Source organism: Urocampus carinirostris, chromosome 20 (genome assembly GCF_059441175.1).
Source record: "Urocampus carinirostris isolate Australia breed hairy pipefish chromosome 20, RoL_Ucar_1.0, whole genome shotgun sequence".
NCBI lineage: Eukaryota > Metazoa > Chordata > Actinopteri > Syngnathiformes > Syngnathidae > Urocampus > Urocampus carinirostris.
Window position 1 is genome coordinate 13,874,323 of NC_142368.1, and position 21,055 is coordinate 13,895,377.

General features: G+C 38.7%; 1 long non-coding RNA gene across 2 annotated transcripts in view; it reads left to right on the forward strand.

Moving 5' to 3' along the window:
- Positions 1-21,055, forward strand: part of LOC148346307 (uncharacterized) — a 530,417-nt gene that overhangs the window by 337,311 nt on the left and 172,051 nt on the right. Inside the window, exon 1 of one of the 2 annotated variants that reach the window (XR_015848225.1) lies at positions 19,995-20,171. The exons of the other annotated variant lie outside the window; for it this stretch is intronic. This is a non-coding gene — a long non-coding RNA (uncharacterized LOC148346307). Of the gene's footprint in view, positions 1-19,994; positions 20,172-21,055 lie in introns of those variants that run through there. 2 annotated transcript variants of the gene reach the window in all.

A 21,055-nucleotide genomic window follows, 5' to 3' on the forward strand; every position in this document is an offset into this window, starting at 1 on the left:
TTCATCATGTATATGGACATTTTTTCGTGTTTTAGTTTTTTAATACATATTTTTATATTCAAATGTATTTTATTTTTTATGAATTGATCTATATTACATATATTTCATTAAAGTTCTTTATTTGATGAATTTCTTATTTATTCTTCATTCATACATAAATAGGTAAAATGTTTATAATTTGTTTTAATTTTTTTACATATTTAGCTGTTTAGTCATTACTCAAATTATATATATTATTTATGTCATTGAATTATTTTATTATTATTTTTTATTTTTTTTTACAGAATCTTTGTTTTTCAATCTATATATATATATAATCAGTTCTGACACATTTTTCATTATATTTTGACAATTTTTATTGAGAATATTAGGTATTTGATTTTATTTGTGACTTTTTTCAATTCCTTCATTTATATTTATATTTTTGTTTGCGTAGTCCATATATTTTACTCCAGTTATGTTCAAACGTTATAGTTGCATAATGAAGTATTTTATTAACATTCTGAATCATTCAGCCACTGTTTGGTATTTAGTTGAATCGGCCGGTAGTCTTAAAAAGGAAAGATCTCTAATAGGCATTTAATCCAAATGGATTAAACCCAAATCGTAAAACACTGGAATAAACACCTGCTGTGATTAATTCGATGTAAAGTGCCAATTTAAAAAAAAAAAAAAAAGGCTGTTTATTTGGGGTTTTTTTTCAACTCATTTCCCGCTCCATGTGTTCGGTTGATGTCGTGGAAAAGGGGCGGGGCAAATGTATTCATGTATTCTAGGCTTTTTTTCCCCTATTTTTTTATTCCGCCTCTCAGCGTTAAAACGTAAATGTTAATATGATTATCGCATAACGGATACAAACCATTAATCGTTTTTCGGCGTAGTTTGGGCACGGCCCGATTAATACGCGTCATTAACCCCGACCGAACACGGAGCAGGTGTACGCACTAACCATCTTAGGAGGGAGCGGGTACGCCATGGTTCCTGTCCGACTGAGATGTACACAGCAAGGCAACAGAAGGACAAAAACAATGAGTCAGGGGTCAGTAACTATTTTTGCTTGAAGGGATACGCCAATTCTAGAACATGCAAAGAGTGAGAACATTGTCTCATCTCATCGCATTAGCTGCACCGCTTATCCTCAGTAGGGTCGCGAGGGTGCGGGAGCCCATCCCAGCAATCATCGGGCAGTGGGCAGGGGACACCCTGAACTGGTTGCCAGCCAATCACAGGGCACACAGGGACAGACTCCCAACACAACTGCGCTGTACTGTATTTATTTCACTCTTTCTCGGTCTTTCTCTTTCTCTATTTGTATTTCTCTCTGTCTCTTTCTCTGTCTCTTTTCTCTTTTTCTGTTTCTTTCTTTTTCACTCTCATTGACTAGTCTGGCCCCAGTGAGAATGTTGTTAGTGGGTGGATGCAAAAGGGGGAGGGGGCGGCAGTGTTTCAGGAGGTAGAGCGCTCGTCTTGGGATCAAGAGATCGCTGTTCGAATCCCGGCTCCTCCGTGTTACATGTCGAAGTGTCCTTGGGTAAGACACTGAACCCCTAATGCCCCCAATAAGCAGGTTAGCGCCTTACATGGCTGCAAGGGAAATATGGAGCACATTGTAAAGCGCTTTAGGAAGTCTTGACTTGAAAAGCGCTATATAAATGCAGATCATTTCATTTCATCACCACGTGGCCCCCAAAATAGAGAGTTTGACATCCCTGCCTTAGAGACATACAGCCAAAATAGGTTTGTTGGTGTAAAAAATGGAGTTGAGACTTTGTCCTTGATATTTTGGACCGAACAACAAGCATATTGTGTTGTTTCGGCTGCATATACTGTACACTTCAATCGGGAACTCGCAGAGTAGATGACTATGGCCCTTATTTTTATCTCAGAGCCAAATGTAGTCATGAAAAATCCATATCTGGCTCGCGAGCCATACGTTCCTTAACCCTAAGTGGGCGCGGCTTCCAAAATGAAGCGGCGCTAGCTCCGGGCCAGGTCCGCTTCAAGGTCATGTGAAAGTGGAATGCGGTTCAGCTGGATACTCGCCTGTGGCCACGTTCACTCAGAGAAGCTTATTTTGTCCTCAAACAAAGACACAACTGTATAGCACCTGGGAGACGTAATTCCGCTCTATAAATACAGTTGTGATTATTTTCAGCCGGTTAGTACGAGGCGCAAAGAGTGGGTGGGCACAAATGACTCAATAAATACTGTTAATATTTGGAGGCAGATGCATCATTTTGTGTCACAGGCAATGTTCCCTGTAATTTTCCTTTCGGGTCTGAGCGTTCACACAAAGTTGGTGAGCAACGCTTGAAACAACAGTGAGCAACCGTAATCCCAAGTGTGGCAAGATAATTCATTACCAAACATGTCCAAAACTTGACATCAAGTTACATTTTACTGAGTTTCCGGCAACCCAAAATTATTTTTCTCTTTTGAATGAATTGACTCATGTACTATTGCAAAGGTTGTACGGCCCACAAACGTCGTTTGTTCTTACAGTTCTTTCACAAGATTTCCATTTCTTTTTATTTCCTGATATACTTTGTTGCATAATATTAACATTTTTGGGGGCTTATTGAGTCGGTTGTAAGATACAGAACTGTACTTAATCACATTTTTTAGTGGAAGTACAATGTTGGCGACAAGATTCACTTGATATTATTGGAAATTATTTGAATAGACGCTGTATCAGAAATTGGTCTTGAAATTAATTTTTTAGTGGTCATAATAGACTGGAAAACACACATCAGACACATACAAACTAAAGTATCTAAAAGCATTTTGATAATTAATGGAGCCAAAATCATTTAAACTATAATGCATTGTATTTACAGTAATCCCTCGGTTATCGCGGTTAATGGGGACCAAAATCACCCGCGAAAAGTGAAAATCTGCTAATTAGCGGCGCCCCTTCAAAAATGCTTAATATATATATGTATATATATATATATTTTTTTTTATTTTTTTTTTAAATATTTTATTTTATTATTATTATTTTTTAGACCCGGTTAATTGGGACCAAAACCACACGTGAAAATCCGCGAAGAAGCGACGTCCCTTCAAAAAAATATTTTATTCTATTATTATTATTTTTTAGACCCGCGAAGCTCTGAACCTGCGGACGTGGAACCGTGAAGTAGCGAGGTCCCACTGTATTATATTGTTCTCTAGTTCTGCCATACTTAACATATTGTTCAGAAGTCTGGGGCAATAATTACAAAAGTTGACTCCAGCCCCTTTTTATCCTCCAAAAACGTGCAATTAGAACCATACACAGGGTAGGATATCGAAATCATACTCATATTTTATTCCTGCAGTCCAAATGATTAAAATTGGATGATTTAGTAAAATTTTTCACTGCACACCTGCTAATTAAGGTCAACAAAAACATCCATAAATGATTCATTCGGAAAGAGGGAAATTATACCTTAAGGGGCTGTACTGAATTCATAATCCCAAAGGTGAGAACCACCAGGAAAAGTATGTGTGTGTCTGTGTGTGGAGTCAAACTTTGGAATAATTTACAAGACGAGATCAAACAATTCCAACTATTCACGTGTTCAAATATAAATACAAACTAGACAATTCCCGCGGCAATTGTAAAAGTTGTGTTTGATCTTGAAGATGATCCCGGCATGTATATATATAACCCCGGTAGTTAGCATTATGAGTTAGCATAAAGTTTTTAACTCGGAGAGATGTTTCTGTCATTTTTTACTTGGTTCTGTGGGGGGAATAGTACGTCTAGTTAACTTCGTGTTATTGTTGCTATTCTTATAACTGTTATTATTAATGTCATTACAATTGTTGTTATATCATTGATATATTTGGTGGGAAAGATAAAGGGGTAGGGAATATAAGCATATGTTTCTATGGACTGTACTCCCAAATCCATTCAATATGTGGACTGAGCAATTCGGGAAAAACACTGGACTATGTGTGATGTAAGATCAAACAGCAAACATTCCGGTTGTATCCACCAACTCTGTTTGTCCCTGACCCCCATCATCCCCCCCACCCCCCCTCCCTCCGAAGGAAAACAAAGCCTACTTACAACAAAGACAGTTAGTTCTTTGTTCCTTTATCTCTTTGTTTCCTTATCCTCACTGTAAATGTGGACCTGGAGTCGTCCAATTTCGTTGTCACAGCATATCCCATTTTGTAACAATGACAATAAAGGCATATTCTATTCTATTCTATTTTGTTGTTGAGTTATTGTTTTTGTTCTGTTTTTATTTTGATGTTCGAATAAGGTTTTCATTCATTCATTCATTCATTCATTCAAAGTAAATGGATTCTTTTTTTTTTTAAAGGATAAAGTGAAGGCATTGACGCCAGGGACACCAGGGGTTTACTGTACGTATTTGTATACTTATGAATCACAGATTTGTTACATTGTGATGACACACCGATTTATGACACAGACAAAAGCAAAATCCATTACAATAAATCGAGGGAGTTGCATAACGCCTCTGCGGCTTTAACTTTTTGAAGTTTCTCCTTTGCTTTGTTTGGATTTTGCAACAGCTCCTAAAAAGATGATGTCACAGAAGAAGTGTCAGACAAAGGAGACGTTCCAGACGGATCCGATTAATGACTAATACGTTTTATGTTTACACTGGCAAAAACCGATCCGGCCCGATCGAGATTGGAATCTGAGCCGTTTTTTTTTTTTTTCTTTATCAAAAAATAACTGCGAGTTATGCCGTAGGTGGCGCGAAATCCGATTCCAATCAAATTTCCGAGTTAGCCTAGCTATCCAAATCCGATTTCTAACTGTCCCTTTGCGTCACTCCCGGGATATAACTCGGAACATGTGACGGTGAAATCCGAGCTAAATGGAGGAAAATGTTTTATTTTTTTGCCTTTAGGCGCTCGATGTCACGGTAACTCTGAGAAGGACTATTAACGTACCAAAAATAATGTGAAGGAGGAAAATGTACAGCTATAACCAAAAGCTAAACAGAAAATGTGTTTTTTTAATTAGAATGAAGCAAGTGAATCGAATTGGACTGAATTGAATCGCTCCATTTTGATGATTCAAACAGACTCGTCCAATCATATTTTTTTGGAGAGATATCTTGAAATGTAACAGCAGGTTTACAGTATGAAACGTTTATGAATAATTTAAAAAAAATAAATTGTACTGTCCCGCTGCTAATTGAGCTCTATCCAATCAATTCTTAATCGCACTGATTCAAATTAAAACGAAGCATTGCTTGTTCTGATCGAACACTCTTTGTATCTTTTAGTACTTAATATAAATGTTCCCTGTAATTTTCCTTACTGGTCTGAGCGTTCACACAAAGTCGGTGAGAAACGCTTGAAACAACAGTGAGCAACAGCAATCCCAAGTGTGGCAACTAATCCATTATCAAACATGTCCAAAACTTGACATCACGTTACATTTCCGGCAATGCAATTTTTTTTTTTTCACTTTTGAAGGAATTGACTCATGTATTATTGCAAAGTTTGTACGGCCTACAAACGTCATTTCTTTTTACAACAATTCTTTCACAAGATTTCAATTTCTTTTTTTTTCCTGTTATCTTTTGTCACATCATACTAACATTTTTGGGGGCTTATTGAGTCAGTTGCGAGATACACGACTGTATTTAATCACATTTTTTAGTGGAAGTATAATGTTGGCAACAAGATTGACTTGGTATCATTGGAAATTATTTGAATGCAACACAAACTTTTTCTTCTTTTTCCCTGTTTTTTTTCTATTTTTTTGAAATTCCTGTAAAAAAATCTCATTGTTTATTTTTTCCTCGCTGTTACTTTTTTCTTTTTGTTCTCTATTTACTTTTTTTCCTTTGTTTCTTTCTTTTCTTTTTGCTGGCTTTTTTCTGAATTTGTCCTTCTTTTTTCTCTTTTGTTTCTTTTTTCTCAGCGTTTCACTACTTTTTCATTTTGGTATTTTTTTCTTTTTTGTTCTATTCCTCCCTTCCTTTAAGTCATTTTGTGCACAAGTTTACATAATATTTGGTCGTGTAGGGATTAAAGAAGCAAAACAACCTGAAGAGCCGTTTGGGACCCGAAAGAGCCGGTTCCTTTTAGTGAGCCGAGCCGAAGAAGCCGGTTCCCGAAAAACTCTACTGACTTTACTCAATTTTGTTCTACTTCGACCTTGACTTCAAAATACCGCATTTAGAACACAACGTCAGGGGAACCCGTGTATTTTTACCTTCATGCACTGTAACATTGACTTAATTCGCTTCTCAATTAGCAAATTTGGAGCCCTGATTTTTGTGAGCTGGCTAGATTTTCTCGTGCGCGGAAAAGCTCTGGGTAGTGCAAAATTGCGCACACACTTAGCTTAGAGGCAACATTGCTTACTATACCCGTTTCAAAAAAGTGGCTTGCTAGATTTTGAATACTCAGGAAGCGAAATACAAGACAATATGTTCGCAATCAAGAAACTCATCTTTGATTTGTCCTCAATTTAGCTTTTGGGTACGTTTAAATGCAAACTATCCAGGACATTCCTACTTTCTTCTCTGCCACCAGGGCGAAAATGTCACTTACATATAGTGGATATCAAAGTTGTATACATCTATATATAGTGTAAGTCCATGTTTACAAGTTGTGATTGTACTTCAACTTAAATGTTATTGTTAAATATTCTGTATGCACGCACATATAGCACAGATTAAATTACTTCCTCTTCCCCGTGTGCAAACATGCAATAGACACAATACAAATACCAAATAGGAACCGGGTCAAAATTAGATAAAATCATGCATTTAAATGCAATATTTATTATGTACATATATATATAATATGGATTTAAAAATGCATCAGGTTTTCAAAGACAGAGGAGTGGGAAGAGGTAGGGCCAAGGAGAAAGTTCAGTCCTGACAGCATGATGGAAGAATCTGTCCTTGAGCCTGCTGCTTCTGTCTTTTAGACGGCAGCAGGTTGAAGATGCTTGGCTGAGCGGAAGCTTAGACATACACTGTATGTGGATGGATACAACTGTGGTATCCACCATGAATGGAATGTAGCATTTTTGCTGTGCAGGCAGTGAACAAAACAAAAATTTTCTCAATTAATTAACCAATAGACTTGAAATTATTCAGCGAGTACGTAGGAGTTTGCTCGGTGCTCTTGGGGGTAGGGCGCCCGCCTCGAGACTGGGAGGTTGCTGGTTCAAGCCTCGACCGAGTCATACCTAAGACTTACAACATTGGTACTCATTGCCTCCCCTTAGGGATTGGAATCGGGGTGTTTGGTCACCTAATGACTCTCAACACATCAGTTGGGTTGAACGAGGGGGCTGGGAATCCCCTCCTCTGTATCAATCTCCCAGAAAGAGTCAGGAATATGAATGTGTTCTTGACTCTAGCCACCTCCCATTTGGAGGATGTGGCTCCGGTGTATAAAGTATGAGTTTGCACGTATCATTCTTCTCTTTACTACAAGTACTAGAGTGATTTGTGGCATTGAAGTATCTAGGTTGTGGAAGGTAGAAGCAAGGAGGGAGAGGACCCATCTGAGCATTCTGGGCAGAGGACTGGAGGATGCTGCTTGGGAGGGTGGGATGGAATCCCACTTGAGAAGACAGAGCTATGCCCTTGCACAATAGTATTGCCCTTTACACATTGGTTAACAGGGTTGGGTAGGGTTACTTTAAATTGATTACTTACAATTACTTTTAGATTACTCCAATACCAAATATTCTAATAAAAGACAAAAGTAACTAAATATTAATAAAATCACTACATTTTGTGCAGGCTTGGGGAGTAACGGAATACATGGAATGGCAAAAATTATGTTGGCAAGCTGTTTGGATTGATTTTCATTTTGTTTCTGTCGCATTTGATGTCCGTTTTGCCGGAGATCAAAGAGATCAAAGCCAGGAGAGAAAGCTTGCCACGTGTTGTGAGTCACAATTTTATTCCTATTTAGTTTCTATTGTCTTTTATTAGCATATTTGGTATTGGAGTCATCCAAAAGTCATTGAAAGTAATCCAGTTAAAGTAACCCTACCCAACTCTGTTGGTTAACTGCTGTTAAAAGTGTCAAGTCAAGTCATTTTTATTTGTATAGCCCTTAATCACAATTAGTCTCTAAGGGCTTCACAAGTTATTACATATAAGAGGTTTAGGTTATTTGTATGCTATAGAGTAAAAGTGTCGATAACAATTGTTCAAACCTCATATTGTTGGGATATGATATAATGAAATTGTGTGTTTAATTGCTATTAAAAATGTCGGAAAAAAATGTTAAAACGTCGTATTGTCGGATATAACGAAATTGTGAATATGCTTAATTGCTGTTAAAATTGTCGAGAAAAATTGTTTAAACCTCGCATTGTTTATTTGCTGTTAATAGTGTCAATAAAATTGTTCAAACCCCCAGAAAATCTAGGAATACACACTAATACAGATCCCTACTGTAACAATTTTAAAGTTGAAATTTCGGCCATGATACTTTGTATTAATTATAAATGGATACATTTGTAAAAAGGATTTTGACCGCTTAAGTCAAATTTGACATAAATAATACTTTGTATTGAAGTTATATTTATTGATAGTTGAGATTTGTGTCAAAGTACGGGTGGTTATGGAACAGAATTAAATGTACAGCCTGCTGGGTTGGGTAGGGTTACTTTCACTGGATTACTTTCAATTACTTTTGGATTACTCCAATACCAAATATGCTGATAAAAGACTAAATAAACTAAATATGAATACAATTACTAAATTTTGTGCAGGCTTGGGGAGTAACTGAACACATGGAACGGCAAAAATGATGTTGGCAAGCTGTTTGGATTTATTTTCATTTTAGGTTAGTTTTGTCGGAGATCAAATAGATCAAAGCCAGGAGAGAAAGCTTGCCACGTGTTGTGAGTCATCATTTTATTCGTATTTAGTTTCTTTTGTCTTTTATTAGCATATTTGGTATTGGAGTCATCCAAAAGTAATTGAAAGTAATCCAGTTTAAGTATCCCTACCCAACCCTGCATTTTATGTTAGTTTTGTCGGAGATCAAAGAGATCAAAGCCAGGAGAGAAAGCTTACCACGTGCTGTGAGTCATCATTTTATTCATAATTAGTTTATTTTGTCTTTTATTAGCATCTTTGGTATTGGAGTAATCCAAAAGTCATTGAAAGTAATCCAGTTAAAGTAACCCTACCCAACCCTGACAGCCTGACCCTGAACAGAAATACGGTAAGTCGTAAAAAACTGCTGCACCCAATAGAAACAGCACGCAGTCGGGATGTGCTGAGAAAATATTTGTATCATCTGGCCCTGGTGTAGGTCTTGGCTGCTTTCAGTTCCACTTTTGTGAAACCTATGACGGGATTACAGTCAAAGGCAAATAAAAAATAAAATAAAAGGAGTCTTCTTAGGTTTACATGACTTATCCCTTGGCTAAGCGTAGACCTGCTGGCGAAATCACGACGAGCAAAATAGAGCGAACTGCAGCGAAGACGCGGAACATAAACAGTTTGCGCCGTTGCCGCCACATGAAACACGACTGCAAAGTATTAATCCTCCTCGTCTCCGAAGCATCTTTGGCTTTGATGTGAGAGGATACGTCTTCCGTCTTTTTTTTCCGATCCAATCGTCGGCGGCAGTTTGGAAACATGTAATATGAGTCACCGAATGCATTAGCGCCGCAAAAGTAATACTGATGGGCCTCCGACTTTGCTAGTAAATGACAGTCGGAAAGAAAAGACGAGATCCCAGAGACAAATGATGTTTTTACGATGTGTGCAGTGTTCGTTTTACCTGTGAAAAGTGATGGGTCCCAAGGATTCGCATGCTCAAAAATCTATGGGTCCCAACCAATGTTCCCTGTAATTTTCCTTACGGGTCTGAGCGTTCACACAAAGTCGGTGAGCAACCCTTGAAACAACAGTGAGCAACCATAATCCCAAGTGTGGCAAGATAATTGATTATCAAACATGTCCAAAACTTGACATCAAGTTACATTTTGCTTTCCGGCAATGCAAAAGGATTTTTCTCTTTTCTCTACGGCCTACAAACGTCGTTTGTTCTTACAATTCTTTCACATGATATCCATTTCTTTTATTTCCTGATCTATTTTGTCGCATAATATTAACATTTTTGGGGGTTATTGAGTCGGTTGTAAGATACAGAACTGTACCTAATCACATATTTTAGCAGAAGTACAATGTTGGCAACAAGATTCACTTGATATCATTGGAAACTATTTGAATGCAACACAAACTTTTTCTTCCTTTTTCCGTCTTTTCTTTCTACTTTTTTTTAAATTCCTTTTAAAAAAAATCTCATTGTGTTTATTTTTTCCGAGCTGTTACTTTTTTCCTTTTTGTTCTCTATTTACTTTTTTCCTACATTTCTTTCTTTTCTTTTTTTCTGGCTTTTTTCTAAATTTTTCCTTCTTTTTTTCTCATCCTTTTGTTTCTTTTTTTCTCAGCTTTTCACTACTTTTTCATTTTTGTATTTTTTCTTTTTGCTCTATTCCCCCCCTCCTTTAAGTCATTTTGTGCATAATTTTAGATAATATTTGGTCGTTTTGGGATTAAAGAAGAAAAAACAACCTGAAGAGCCGTTTAGGACCCGAAAGAGCCGGTTCCTTTTAGTGAGCCGAGCCGAAGAAGCCGGTTCTCTACTAACTTTACTAAACTTCGTTCCACTTCGACTCGACTTCACAATGCCGCATTTAGGACACCACGTCAGGGGAACCCGTGTATGTTTACCTTCATGCATGCACTGTAACTTTGACTTAAGTCGCTTCTTAATTAGTAATTTTGAGCCCTCATTTTTGTGCGCTGGCTAGATTTTCATGTGCGCTGAGAATATGCGAGCAGTGCGCAATTGCGCATGCGTGCAGCTTATAGGTACCACTGGTTCCAACAGAGATCTATGGGTCCCCAAAATTTTCTGTTATCGAGGTTGAAATTGTAAATCGGCGACAGATGTATAATATAAATCTATATTTTCATTCAGTTTTAATCACCACAGTTAATTGGTAATACAAAGCAGTTATTACTTGAGATTTTTCAGTTCACAAAAATATTGTACATTATGGAAAATAATATTGCTGTAATATTAGTCTATATATTCATGCAGTTTTAATCATCACAGTTAATTGGTAATACAAAGCAAGTTATCACTTCAGATTTTTCAGTTCATACAGGTATATTCTTTGTGGTTTGCTGTCCCGCCACAGTTGTAATACCTTCTCAAAGTCCAATTCATTATCATCCTCCTCATAGCGTCACCAGGAATATAATTTAGTCCATTTTGGCAGAAAAGTCCTTTCCTTGCTAGAAGTATTCTTTTGTTTTTTTTCTTTCGTCGAGTCGTTGGCTTCAACGCACGTGTTTTCTTTGCCTCCGCGATCTTCCGAAAAATTTCTACTCTGTTTTTTCATGCCGGAATTAATTCCGTTGTCATCACTTTCTGCATTATGTTTCGACTTAATACTGACACTGAAGAAATGACCAATTTTGTGTTGATTTACACCTTCACTCGACGACACCACCACAACAATGACGTCTTCTCGAAGCAACGAGATCTCGTTTGCCAAGATCGGCGTGCGGACCAAAACTCGAACCGCGAGACCTAAACAACAATGGCGGATCTGCCTGACGAAAAGTTTGGAGTGCTGTAAATCTTTGGGAAAAAAAAAAAAAAGTAATCGGGTAATAATGACAATTTTGTGTCAAAAAAGTTGCGTCCCGGGGACGCACGTTGATTTGAGACTATGCGTCCCTAGCAAAAATCATGCGTCTAGGACGAAGGGACGCCGGGCAAACGAGAACACTGGGTGTGAAAGGGAGACGGGGACGAAGAATCGAAAAAGCGAGCGAGTCGGCTGAAAGTTCGGCCGCGGTCGCCGAGGAAAATCAACCGGTCGGACCCCCGCCGAGCCGTGCCCAGTAACTCCTGCTGGCAGACGGTCCGGACCGAGTTCAGGAGGACATTCAGAAAGTTCCAAAGCAAACACCGGCGGTCTTGATCACGGTCCATAAACGGGGTCGTGTTTTTTTAGGGGGATCGTCGTCTAAGATCGAATCTGGTCATTCTTGATGTACTCTCGCAGCAAACCATTTTTGAAAAGTCACCTGTTAAGTTATTCCATATCATAAACTCGTCGTCTGATAAATTGCTTAGCCGGAGAATCCAAGATCGCCTCCGGTTTTAGGACGGTATGCAGGGGCGTGCTTTGCCAAGAATAGCGACGGGGTATATAATAAGACCTCTTTCATAGTCCAGATGTGATGGCAAATGACCAGATTGTTCAAACCGCTCGTCCTTGCAGTTCATACAAGACCCCGTAATTTCCAATGCTGTCAGGCTTCCCGGACATGTAGACCAAAAGTATAACAGAGTGAGTGCTCACCTAGGAGTTAATCGTGTCCTTGAAGTTTTTTGCATTGCAACTGAAACGATCTTCCGCACAAAGATTTATTAGGACCTTAATGCAAATGCATGACTTCAACCGGAACATTTGAGTCAACGTCAAAGAGTTACGATGTACGGCGTTTTATGCAGTAGATTCCTTGGATGCGATGCTAAAACGACGCTAAAACGCTAGCTTAGTAAAATATCTACCGTAAATTCCGGACGATAGAGCGCACCTGATTATAAGCCGCACCCACCACATTTTAAGAGGAAAACCGATTTTGTACATACACAAGCCGCACCTGTATATAAGCCGCATGCGCCCACATTTAAACATGTAACACAAACACAAAACGAACCCAAACCCGACTTCAAGTCCCGCGATTGAAACTAAATGTCCTTCATTAAAGTCCACAGTCCAAAAATCACAGCCGGCAAAAAGAACGGAAAATGATATCGGTACTTAAGGTTTGATGCAGACCTGCAGAGTCCGGGTCCCGTTGAAAGTAATCCAAGGAAAAAAGTGTATATTTCCAAAGGTAAGGGTGGGAAAAATATATCGGATGAACACATTTACTCACGCAACTCCTTTTTCTTTAACCAACTTTTTACCCCCTCTTCTTTCCTTGTCTGTCCCTCACCTTTAGCGGTCCCCACTTAAACTCGGCACCCCGCGTTTGTTCCGCCCCTCCTTTTTCGTTCACCCATGCAAATTATATCAGAATAAGTGTCTAAAATAAATACAAATATATACATTACAAAAATATCGCTAAATACTTACCTTGTCATAGACATCATTTTTGCATCTATTTAACGCCTTGTCAACGTCTTTTCGACCATTTTTTTTGCCGAACAAGAAATGACTATTCACTGAAAATCCGTTATCGGTAATGCATGGGCGTTCCCAGACGTGAAACCAAAGACTGACCAACACAGCAAACATTTTCGCCTAATTATCATCGACTTCGACACGCACCGGGAGTGCAAGGACGGTCACGAGAGGGAGATTATAACTGCGGGATAAAAACAGCAGGCGGTGGAATTCAGTACCGAATCCAGGGCGGGGGGGGGGCTACGTCTCGAATTCTCAGCTCTCCTAAGCAGCTCGGTGTTTTTCTCATCTCCTGAAAGTTGACTATAATCTAATGATTGGTGCTTAAACAGGCAGGTATTATCTTCCCCAAAATATACACTTAAAGCATTCTCTCGGAACGACGGAATGATGTGTTTGTTTTTAAAAGCAGTCTGAGGAATCCGCTGCTCCAGAACAGAGCTTTGCCCCTCGTCTATATGCACATTTTCTGTTTTGTTTTAGACTCTTAACTTCAATTAACCCTCATTCTTCTGTTTGCCCGTAATTACAGTTTTGCTGGTATTACGGAATTTTAATATATTTTCTCGGTCCTTGCGGTACGAGCCGAGCGGAGAAAAAAACCAGAACAGGCTTCTCCTTGTGCTGGATCCCCCTGCTCCCCCTCAGTTGGTCTGGGAGCAGTCCCAACTCTACCCCGGTCCACCCCCCCGCTATACTCCTCTGCTTGTTCGCCATTCTCCTGTTGCCGCCGAGTATCGGAGTTCAGTCTCGGGGTCATGTCCAGCGCCAGACAATGTCTGATTCATGCGTTAAGAACTCAGTGAAGTCCAGACCGCTTCGGATTTAAGTCGGTTGATGGACTGACTAAGTCTCCAGTGAGAGGGACTGTCCCTTCCGGTCTGCTGCACTACACAAAATTACACTACTGTTGTGATACATTATTATTACAAAGGAAATTTCACTTATAACCAAAGTTCCCTCTAATTTTTCACGGGTCTGAGCTTTCACACAAAGTCGGTGAGCAGCGCTTGAAACAACAGTGAGCAACTATAATCCCAAGTGTGGCAACTAATCCATTATCAAACATGTCCAAAACTTGACATCAAGTTACATTTTGCTGAGTTTCCGGCAATGCTAAATTATTTTTCTCTTTTGAATGAATTGACTTATGTATTATTGCAAAGGTTGTTCGGCCTACAAACGTCGTTTGTTCTTACAATTCTTTCACATTTCTTTTTATTTCCTGATATATTTTGTCACATAATATTAACATTTTTGAGGGCTTATTGAGTTGGTTGTATGATACAAAACTGTACTTAATCACATTTTTGAGTGGAAGTACAATGTTGGCAACAAAATTCACTTGATACAATTGGAAATTATTTGAATGCAATGCAAACTTTTTCTTCTTTTTTCCGTGTTTTTTTTTTCAACTTTTTTTTAAATTTCTTTAAAAAAAATCTTGTTGTGTTTATTTTTTCCGAGCTGTTACTTTTTTCTTTGTGTTCTCTATTGACTTTTTTCCTACATTTCTTTTTCTTTTTTTCTGTTTTTTTTCTAAATTTTTCCTTCCTTTTTCTTTTCCTTCTGTTTCTTTTTTTCTCAGCTTTTCACTACTTTTTCATTTTGGTATTTTTTTTTCTTTTTTGTTCTATCCCCCCTTTCTTTAAGTCATTTTGTGCATCATTTTACTTCATATTTGGTCATGTTGGGATTAAAGAAGCAAAAACAACCCGAAGAGCCGTTTAGGACCCGAAAGAGCCGGTTCCTTTTAGTGAGCCGAGCCGAAGAAGCCGGTTCCCCCACAAACTTTACTAACTTTACTCAACTTCGTTCTCCTTCGACTCGACTTCAAAATACCACATTTAGGACACAACGTCAGGGGAACCCGTGTATTTTTACCTTAATGCACCGTAACTTTGACTTAAGTCGCTTTTTAATTAGTAATTTTGAGTCCTGATCTTTGTGCGCTGGCTCGATTTTCTTGTGCGCTGAGAATGTGCGAGCATTAGAGGGATCACTGCTTATAACTTAATCTTTATTATGGCCACATTCAAACAATTATCAGGTTAATCATAATCACATTTATTATTATATTTTGCTACATTTCAATTATAGTTGCACTCCAATTGGCAAAGCGTACAAGTATAAAAAATTCACATCTAATACAGTGTCAGTAACTCAGGACAAAAAGTTAGCGGACACCGGGGCAGACAACTCTGAAAAGTTGCTTGCCCAGCGATATAGTTGGCTGCCCCATTTTTCACAACTTCAAACACAATAAGATGACTAATTGCAAAAAAAAAATATTGCAAAGTATTAGGGATTAATAATCAGAACATATAACAGAACACTTTAAAATTAAGTTTGTTATAAATCTACTTATAACATTCATTGTATGTATATAACATCGCTGTTTTCCATCTGCATGTACCTGGATTTACTCTTCTTCATTCATGCAATGTTTGCGTTGCGTCGTCTGCTACAAGCCACGTGAACTCCTCTCTCCGCAATGCTTTTAATGATTGTTTACGTTTTGTAGCATCATAAATTTGGTTTGCTTCTTTTGAATCTTTCTCCTGGGGCTGAGGGTTTTGCCTTGATTCCTAACCACTGATCCATTTTTCTTGTGTTCTCTGTGCGTCTACTTCGGAAAATGATATGCAAATGCACGACCTTATAACACTGAGGAAAGTCCGGAAGCACAAAGTTATTCGATGTGATCGGCTGCCGAGTATGCAAATTGCCAAACGAACAGAAATTTCGAAATCAGAATAAAGCAAACGTTTGATTTGGAAAAATAAATGAATAAATAAAAACGAAAAACATATATATATATTTCTGCCACCCGGGCAGAGACGTTGTGTAAGATGTACGCCCGGTGTAAAAGATGCACGACCCGGGCGTCCGGGCAGACATTATTTCAGACACTGCTAAAGTATTCACATCTAAAAGGAAAATTACACAACCGGGATGTTGCACTTAAAACTGAGTCCCACGTATTTATGGTTTTACTTTAATTCATATTTTGGGTATTATGGAATGCGGTTGATCGAACCTCCTGTGTGGAGTTTGCATGTTCTCCCCGTGCTTGCTTTGGTTTCCTCCGGGCACTCCGGTTCTCTCCCACATTCCAAAAACATGCATGTCAGGACTAATTGGCTGGTCCAAATTGTCCGAGCGAGTGAGTAGTCTGTCTCTGCCTGGCAACCAGTCCAGGGTGTCCCCTGCCCGAAGATAGCTAGGATGGGCTCCAGCACCCCGGCGACCCTACTGAGGATAAGCGGTGTAGATAATGAATGGATGGAATGCGGTTGAATGTATAAAAATAAATACATGGCATTAAAAAAAAAGAACTACCATCTCAAGAATTATGGTCCAGTACCGAGGTATTGCTGTTAATTAATTACAGTTCTTATCATATTGACACAAAATGTTTTGACTATTTTTCCTTTAAACAAATTTTCAACCCGAAATACGCATTTTTTGTTGTCACCCTGTGAGTAAAAATGCAAAAAAATTCAAAGACGCGTCCTACCAATGCATCAAAAACCCTCATGGGACCTTATACTCAAACTGACATTCATGATTGCAATTAACGAGGTAATTAGCGAAAAACAATATAAAGAGCTTGGATCGAGCAACTATTGCAATTAAAATTAATAGATTTTAATTTAAAAAAAATGAAAGGATGATTAATGAACTCACCGAAGCCCGGTCAACAAAAAAATGCAAAAAAAAAAAAAAACGATGGCTTAGTCCACTAAAAGGAATAGTTAATTGGACTGCGCTGGGAAAAAGTGAGCAGCTTGCTTTCGGGCCGTGATCTACTTTTCTAATAATGTTCTTTCAATTATTTTTCATTAGAATTTAACGCGAAGCCCAGCTAAGCATACATTTGCGAATCGGCCTATAAACACCCTGGGTGACCTCGGCGCATTCATTAAAACCACGGGGGTAACGCACAGATGATGACGACGGAACGCGTTGTTATTCCCCGAACGCCGTCATGTTTACTCATTAATCATGTTCGTTGGCAGCGGCGCGCACGGTGTTAAGTGAATACCGTGAAAAAGCTTCGTAAATGGAGGTTATTGGGGCGCCTCTCCCCGGCAAAAGGAAAAAAAAAACCGCTTTTGATCATTATTTCCCGAGAAGAATTGTGTGTTTACCTGCAAGAGCAATGAAGCACTTCACACCCATTTCAATAATGAGACTATTGCCGGATAATTGCTGCCGTTTCACCCCAGACGTTATTATTTTAAAGTTATAGCGCCAAAACGCTGGCAATTATGCTAAACGGTTCGAGAGGAAACACCGGTGACAGATTTATGAATTTAAACTTGAAATCTCACCGGATGATGATTTTATTTTGGGTTTTTTTTCTCCTCCTTATTCTCTTAGCAAAAATGTAGTCTGTATAACCTGTTACAAATAGACATTTTCTTAGGCGAATTGATGAAAAGCGATCGAAAATTATACAACTGAATGAGGGTACGTCGAGACCAATGTTCCCTGTAATTTTCCTTACGGGTCTGAGCATTCACACAAAGTCGGTGAGCAACGCTTGAAACAACAGTGAGCAACCATAATCCCAAGTGTGGCAACTAAGTCATTATCAAACATGTCCAAATCTGGACATCAAGTGACATTTTGCTGAGTTCCCGGCAATGCAAAATTATTTTTCTCTTTTGAACGAATTGACTCATGTACTATTGCAAAGGTTGTACGGCCTACAAACGTCGTTTGTTCTTACAATTCTTTCACAAGATATCCATTTCTTTTTATTTCCTGATATATTTTGTCGCATAATATTAACATTTTTGGGGGCTTATTTAGTCGGTCGTAAGATACAGACCTGTACTTAATCACATGTTTTAGTGGAAGTACAATGTTGGCAACAAGATTCATTGATATCATTGGAAATTATTTGAATGCAACACAAAATTTTTCTTCTTTTTTCCGTGTTTTTTTTTCTACTTTTTTTTTTAAATTCCTTTTAAAAAAAGTCTCATTGTGTTTATTTTTTCCGAGCTGTTACTTTTTTTTTTTGTTCTCTATTTACTTTTTTCCTACAAATCTTTCTTTTCTTTTTTTCTGGCTTCTTTCTAAATTTTTCCTTCTTTTTTTCTCTTCCTTTTGTTTCTTTTCTTCTCAGCTTTTCACTATGTTTTTCTTTTTTGTTCTATTCCCCACTTCCTTTAAGTCATTTTGTGCATAACTTTACATAATATTTGGTCATGTTGGGATTAAAGAAGCAAAAACAATCTGAAGACCCGTTTAGGACTCGAAAGAGCCGGTTCCTTTTAATGAGCCGAGCCGGAGAAGCCGGTTCCCCGACAAACTCTACTAACTATACTCAACTTTGCTCTAATTCGACTCGACTTCAAAATACCGCATTTAGGACACAACGTCAGGGGAACCTGTGTATTTTTACCTTCATGCACTGTCACTTTGACTTAAGTCGCTTCTTAATTAGTAATTTTGAGCCCTCATTTTCTTGCGCTGGCTAGATTTTCTTGTGCGCTGAGAATGTGCGAGCAGTGCACAATTGCGCACGCGCGCAGCTTAGAGGGAACACTGGTCGAGACCCTGAGAGAGATGATGACAAGTCCCTCCACTTTTTCTTATATTTCTTCCCTTCGCCCTTTTCATACTCAATCTCCGGCAACAATACAGTCCATAAAATCTGGCTCAAATAGGCATTAGCACACAAAAATATAAGATTTGAGATTGGAAGCGATACAACCGAACCGGCAAGCCACGAGGGGCTGACGAGACCCAGTAAGAGCCCAGTTTTAAGCCCTTCAACTTTCTCTTTTATTTCTTCCCCTCATCCTTCTATTCCTGACTCTCAATAGTCAGGTCAAGTCATGTTTATTTGTGACGCCCTTAATCACAAAGAGTCTCAAAGGGATGCACAGACCAAATATTATTGCAAACCACAGACTTATTACACCATCCCCTGATCTAGAACCTACATGAGGGCAAGGAAAAACTCAAAAATCTTAAGTCAAGTCATGTTTATTTGTATAGCCCTTAATCACAAGGAGTCTCAAAGGGCTGCACAGACCAAAGATTATTGCAAACCACCGACTATTATGACGCCATCCCCTGATCTAAAACCTACATGAGGGCAAGTAATACGCATATATTGCCAACATAAAATATAGCTATTTCATATGCTATAGAGTAGAAGTGTGTTTTAAGCTTAGATTTCAACATTTCCACTGAGGTTGCAGATCGAATCTCAGGGGGAAGAGCGTTCCACATCACCAGGGCCCGAATGGAAATCGCTAGTAATATTCTTAACGTGTGTTTGAAAGGACAGATCGGGGTTAAATATGACACCTAAATTTTTGACTGAGTAAAGCGCTTTCGGAGGTCTTCATTAACTTGAAAAGCGCCATATAAATGCAAACCATTTACCATTACCATTTACAATGTTTAGAGCCGTTTTTGAGATCAAGTCACGGCATTTAGATGGACCAATAACTAGCATTCCGGTATTTTCCGAGTTAAGGCGCGAGAAGTTGAGAGACATCCATTCTTTTATCTCAGTGAGGCAGGCCTCCATATTTTCACATTTTAGTGTGTCAAATTCCTCTTTTGGAAGATATAGTTAATTGTCATCTGTGTAGCGATGGAAACTGATATTATACTTGCGAATAATATCATCTCATGGAAGCATGTAAATGCTGAAAAGAAGGGGGCCAAGTACTGAACCCTGCGGAACACCGCAGGTAACACTAAAGAGTCAGATGTAATTTCACCATATTTAACACAGTGCGTCCTATCTGACAGGTAGGATCTGAACCATAAGAGGACGGTTCCAGGGAGACCAATCCATTTTTCCAACCGTTCTAGTAAGATATGGTCCACAGTGTCAAAGGCAGCACTAAGGTCCAACAACAGCAAGAGTGATGAAGCGCCGGAGTCCATTGCCAGTAGAAGATCATTGGTTACCTTAATCAAGAAAGTCCATAAAACCTAGCACAAAAAGGTAGTTTTACTTATAACTTTACGAAACAAGATTTGACCTGATACAACCAAAAGCGCCAGACACTATACCTAGACCTTGTATTTCTTGTATTTTTCTTGTATTTTCTTGTATTTCTTCCCTTCAACCTTTTCATCCTAACTCTCTAGCAACAATCCATGAAACCTGGTACAAATAAGCGTTTTCACCCGTACATTTATAAAACTCATTAGCAATACGACCGTACGAGCAAGCCACGAAGCACATTTCTAGCAGCGTAATTTACTCCTTTTCAATCAACATTCAATGCTACCATGATTTCAGTCCATTCAAATGAATAAATATCGGTTATTAACATCGAAAAACTATTCATTATCTTTTATGAAATGGTCCTTGACGAGAGCAATGTCAACTTAGCGTAGTAATTAGTGTGTAACGCACATTTTTGCAGTGGCTCAGGAAGTAGAGCGCTCGTCTTGGGATCAAGAGATCCCAGTTCGAATCCCGGCTCGTCCGTGTTACATGTCGAAGTGTCCTTGGGTAAGACACTGAACCCCTAATACCCCCAATAAGCAGGTTAGCGCCTTACATGGCTGCAAGGCCGCTATTAGGAAATGTGAAGCGCATTGTAAAGCGCTTTGGGAAGTCATTGACTTGAAAAGCGCTATAGAAATGCAGATTTCATTTCATTTAAAGTCTTGAAAATACATCCCTTTTGCAAAGACCCCTTATTAAAATCATCAGCGTTTTAAGCCTGGCTTCAGAGAGACGTCACGAAAAAGGTTGACAAGACAAGCGCATGGGGTCACTAAACACAAGCAAGGAGCAGGAAAAAAAACACGGCGTCCATGAATTATGCATGAAATAAAAGTCGAAGGGAAAAAAAAGAAAAACTGATCCCGGCTTTG